Below are 6,000 nucleotides of genomic sequence, written 5' to 3'. Positions count from 1 at the left end.
CATAGTCGTTCTCCTCCCAGATAGCACGTGAATGTACCAACTCAGCTCCAGACACCAAATTTCTGGAGAATGCAGGCTGCTGTGCCCTTTTCCCTCCCTCCTCATCACCCCATGTGCAGCTGCTGGCTCCATCCCACTCGCCCCTCTGCTCGGCTGGGCAGCCCACCGGGCTGCTGAGTGTGCCACAGCTCTTCTCTGCTGCTTGCTGCCCCAGACCAGAGAGTGGGCAGAGCTCAAGGAGCCATCAGCCAACAGGACAGAAGTTCAGAGAACTTGGCTTGGGTGGGAAATCCTGGGAACTGACACAAAGTCACCAGATTCGAACAGAGCCCAGCCTCACAGTTGCATCAGACATCGACAATCTGAAAATTAGTTTCATGAAAACAGTAAATGGACACTTGCTGGAAATACCTTTGAGTGCCAAAAGGATATTGCTGTTACTGACAATAGCACAGAATAAAGTACCTTCAAAATAAACTCTTAAGGTGTTGTCTATAAAAGACACATTTGCAATCAATTCCAAATTTTGTTTGATTCATATCTTTCCTCAGAATTAGTTTGGGCAAAGTTTGAGCATGGGTGTGGAAGCAGAGCTCAAAGTCTGTTTTTGTAGGGGTTTTCTTGTTTTGGGGTTATTTTTTGTTTTTTTCTGGTTTTTGGGGGAGGGGGTTTGTGGGGTTTTTTTTAGTGTTTTTTTTTTTGTTATTGTTATTGTTGTTATTTGATTTTTGGGGGGTTTGGTTTTGTTTTGGTGTTTTGTTGGGTTTTTTTCCTCACAAAAGTATTCAAATCTGATTTTTTTTTCCCAAGGGCTTTGTCTTTCTCTTGCATGTATGCACAAAGTAGTCTTCTGATACCTTGAAATTCTATAGTTCACAATGATTTATTTCCAAAATTTATTTCCATGTTTGACATATTGTGATGGAGTAATCAATAATAGGAATCAGAACTAGAATTACCAACTGCTGGAGCAGTCAATACAAAGGTATTTTGAATAAAATGAAAATCAGAAATACTAGAAAATGGTCTTTCAAAGATAAATGAAAGAAATCTTTGTGCTTTCAAAGTACTTCTCTTTTATTAGTTTTATTGTCCTTCTGCCAGATTTTACTGGAAAGATGTTTTACTCATCCTGGGAAAATAGTCAATGTTTGGACTAAATACTGTGATGTTTTGAAAAGGTGCAGTTTGAAGAAGGCCAAATTATCAGAATTTTCTGATGGGCCTGCCAGTTGCTTTTTGCAATGGTGCTGAGAGCGTGTTAAATGAAATAGTATTATTCAACATGTGCATTGCTGCAACAGCCACTGGCCAAGTCAAGAGATCAGGGCACCAAAATGTTCATCTATCAAAAGACCTATTCCTGCCTCATCTAGGAAATTCACAGCCTAAATACATTGTATTACATTGCAGTAACTTATATTAGACAAACCCATCAGCATTTGCTCTTGAGCAGGATTTTTCAGAGCTGGTGCTGAAACAGAATAGGAAATGGCAAGCCTTTCATCTCCTCCATGCCAGGCTGGCAGTCATCCCAGCCTGCAAAGCACAGGATGGTGTGGTCCTGTCAAACCCTTTTTCTCTAGGTCACCTGCATAAAAAATAGCCATGCTCTCAGGTTCAGTTATGTTTTACACCCAGATATTGTTGTGATTTTGTCCATGTTGGCCTTTGGGATTGAAATGCAATGAAAAAAATGCTATAAAAATGAACTATACAAGATCTTAGGTATTCCTAGTCCTATGGAAGTGAAGAATATGACTTTCTTTTTCCTTTTTTTTTTTTTTCTTTTATTTTGGTTTTTTGTTGTTGTTGTTGTTGTTGTTTGTTTGTTTGTTTGTTTGTTTTTAAGAGGCCACATTTTTCATTGGTGTGTAGGAGAGTTTAAAGCCTCAGTATTTCTACCCCCATAGGAAAGACACCCCTGCAATGTTTCATGACTCATGCTTTCATGCAACCCCATTTGCTTCTGACTTGTAGGATTTTATGCTGATTTTACTTTTTCATGTTTTGTTTACCCTACAATGCATTAAGCTCACGTGGGAATACTCCAGTGGATTTCAGCATTCCGCTTTTTTTGGGGGGGAGATGAAGAAACTTGTCATTTCAGATTTAAACAAGCTGTTCTGCTTTTGGAACAGCAAACTGAAGAGTGAAAATACTCAATGTGAACTAACAGAAATTGGGTTACTGTTCATTGAGACAGAATAGGTTGCACAGAGTCATAACGTAGTTTCATCCACTACAAAACAAATGCTGCTTTAACAAGTGCTTTCAGTGCCAGGATTATGACTCCTGATGGAGTCAGGACACCTTTCAGTCTAGATTACAGTCTATGAGTGCTGGAAATTAATAACTGGATTACTAGTGAAAATGTGGTTTATTACCCAATTAACCTCACTGTTAAAAATGTGCATTCCATTACTAGTCAGAAGTCAAGTTTGCACAAAATGGGAGTATTTGCATTGAAATTTGCAGTACACTGAGATTACATGCTTATTCCCAGAATGCTATTCTTAGCATCTATAAAAAAGTGAAATATAATCTCCAGATTTGATGCTCCTCCCATTAAACTGCCTGTTGAAGTAGTACTGACAAATACCTGCATAGAGGCACAATAAGAATTGTTTAGTTGTGATCCCACATGGCTTTTCATCTCACTCAAGTCTGTTGAAGGTAGCAGGCTGTTCTTAAATAAGGTTGCCTATCTCTAGCTGTTCCCAGGGAGGCAAAATGTGCTAGTTTTAGAGCCAATATATAACCATTACACATACTAGAGCAGATTTTGGTTACCTAGAGTTATGTGGATGCACTTTTTGGCTTAAAGGCAAAGAATCAAAATGCCATGAAGATGAAAGAATGAAACCCTACATGTTAGGACTGTGCAAGTGGGAACACAACCAAAACTCTGTGTAGCAATGGAGCTAAAGGATGTGAGAGCACTCATCCAAAGAAGCAAAGAGCTGGAGAGTATCACACTCTGTTTGTGCATCTTACAAGAGATGACTAGGGGAGCTGATGGCTGGGAAATCACAATTTGTGTCAGATGTCTTAGCAAGCAATAACTTTCCTGGTGCCCATGGAATGATGGGCCAGTGACCACTGTCATTGTACCTGAATCCTGATGCTGCCTTGGCTTTTCCAGGATTGTGAGATGTCAGTAGGCAACCATTCTTAATCTTAATAGACATGCAAAGTTGTCCCTTTTCCTGGTTTTCATTTTTCTTCTTCTTAATCTTTTCTTCTTTCCCCACCACCAATGATTCTCAGCTCTCTCTATGCTGATGATGGCAGCTGGAACAAGGACCTGGTTTGGAATTTCACTGCTCTCACAAACAAGAATACAGTGATATACTTTGCCACAGCATCAACAACAACACTCCTTTCTTCTTCCTTTTCTTTCACAGGAAAAGCTGCTTCTTCATGCCATGCACTGTTTTGGTACATGAGGTTCAAAGAGCAAAATGATGACAGAGACGAGTGTTTAGTCAGAGTATGGAGAAAAAATGAACCAGGCAATTTATCAAGTACATTTCAAAGCAAAAGCAGGGTATCAAAACAAACAAACAAACAAGCAAAACAAAACAACCAATTTTTTTCCCTAATTACAAAGGAAACCATGTCATGGGTGCCAAAAAAAAGAGGATGTTTTTTCCCATGGAGAATTTTTCCTTTAGGAATGTGAAAATTATACAGAATAGTACCTTAGGCAGCTTATTTTGTAGCAGTATGCCCTGCCACCACCCCTCAATAGAAGGGAAGAGAGCCACCTCTGATGAGGAGAAGGCTCCAATTTGTGCTGCCAGTTCTCTTGCTGAGACCCTGCAGGATCCCGGATAGAATGAGCTGCATCAGGAGCCATGGCCTACCACAGCTGCAAGTTACCACCAGCCTTTGTGCAATGCAAGCCAAGGACCCTGGGGCTCTTTCAGCCCTTCCTGAGCATTGCCAGCACTGTTTACTGCTGGGAGGGATGGGCAGAGGCACCGCAGCAGCTGCAACCCAGTTTTAGCTCAGAGAGAACTACAGACTCTTGCTGTGCAGATGGGAGAGTTGTTGCTTCCCTGAGGAGGAGTTGCCAGAGCATAGAAGTCTTGACTGAGCTGCGCTACCAAGACATGGGTCTCACTGCCTTTGAGGATCTCAGAAACCAGCAAGGCCCAGGAGCCAGGAGCCTTTCCCTGTCTGAGAAATGACCAGACCAGCTCCCACATCCAGCTCCCACTGAGTTTGGAGATCAGCTGCTGCCCCCTTCCCAAGAGGCAGGAGCAGCCTCTTCCTCAGAGGAGCAGCTCCAGCTCCTCAGTCCTGCTGAGCTCAGCAATAGCCCAGCTGAGCTCTGAACCGTAAGCTGGCTTTGTGCGTGGATAAAAATAGTGTGGCACAAATAACATTAACACCAAAATAAGGGCAACTGTCACATTTATGCTCTTTTTTTTTTTACTGTGAAGCCCTCACAAGGATAAAAGGTCAGTGACTAGAATTCCAAGTGCAAAAACTCTTTTAGTTGTAGCACTACAGAGTCCTTTTAACTCTTTTTTTTTTTCTGGACAGGTTCCTTGAACATGCAAACCTTTAGGTGGGCTCTGCTAAGGAGTGAGGAGGAGTCATCACAGTGTGTAACCTCAGCACAGCACTGGGATTGCAAAAAGGCACTGAACTGGGAATGGAACCTTCCTTTCCAGCCTTGATGTTTAAATGTTGCCCATCACAGTGAAAATCCTCTGAGCTTATCTGAGCCAAAATGCAGAGAACAGTTTGTGAAATTTTGTCCTTCTGAAATAGAGCCCTGAGCTTGCCTCCTACTCATATCAAACCTAATCTTATCCTGAGCAGCAGCCTCAGCTCCCTTGCAGTCCAGACTCCTCCTCAAGTCTTTTCCCCCAACATTAAGAAATTTCTTGCGATTGTACCACTATCCATCTGAAAGTGCTGTCAAGGGTTACTGTCCTGCAAGGTGACCTGGTAAATGAAACCAGAGTGAGTGGTGTGGGAATATTATAAATCTATTCCTTGTTCCTCTGCTTAAGAATAGTCTTTGTTTTCAAAATTAACCCCCAGAGGTTCTTATTTATCAGCATAACTTTTGTTTCATTTGCCACTGGATTCCAAATATTGCTTTGCCCTGGAGACCTGTTGTACTAATGCAGAGCCTCAGAGAAAGATTTCTATTCTGCATGCCAAATGTTGCTATGATTCCTACTAGAATAATAGGGGAAACATTTTGGCTCTACATACAGAAAATTTCATAAAGAGACAATATGTGCTTTTACATAGAAGACCCCACAAACAGCCCTGGATTCTTTCTTGAGGTGGTGCACAGAATTTCTCTATGTGAGAGGGTTGATTCCCCATCAGTGTCTTCCCAGCAACCTGAGGACATATTTTTGGTAGGAGTCTTGTGTCTCTGGCGAGCCCACTGATGAGGCAGCTTCATATGAAGAAGCTCCCTGTGGTGGTTGTTGCTCTGCCAGCCATCCAACATCATAACCCACAGCAAGGGAGCAGAGGTGCATTATTCCTTTTCTGCTGCTTACATCACAGTGTGCTCACTTGAGGCAGATAATACATTTTTATCTGTCTGTGATTTTAATATCCACTACATAATTTACAGCTCTTTGTTGCTCAGAACAATTGCACCTTGATTGCTGTTAAGCAGCAGATGCCCAATAAACGCTGGTGTTGCACACATCCTTCTAGCATCTGTCTTAAACCACATCATCTTTAGTAGTAAGCCAGCAATCTCTTAAAAGCAGCCAATCCCCTGCAGGCAAACTCACTTGGTGTTCCTGTTAATCAAAGTGTGCAGCTTTTCGTCACTCACCACCTTCCACACCTAAATTTCAGTCTTACAGAGGCTCAGTGTTTAATTACTATCCACACTTGCCCTGGTTGTGCCCAGAGGCCAAAGAAACCCCATGTCATTCTGTGCCAGTCCTGTGAAGAGCCAGGGGCACTGGCATTCCCCATTGCATCTCCACTGACCTCGTGACAAGTCAA

The sequence above is a fragment of the Ammospiza caudacuta genome, chromosome 3 (assembly GCF_027887145.1).
Source record: "Ammospiza caudacuta isolate bAmmCau1 chromosome 3, bAmmCau1.pri, whole genome shotgun sequence".
Classification (NCBI taxonomy): Eukaryota; Metazoa; Chordata; class Aves; order Passeriformes; family Passerellidae; genus Ammospiza; species Ammospiza caudacuta.
This window is presented reverse-complemented; position numbering follows the sequence as displayed.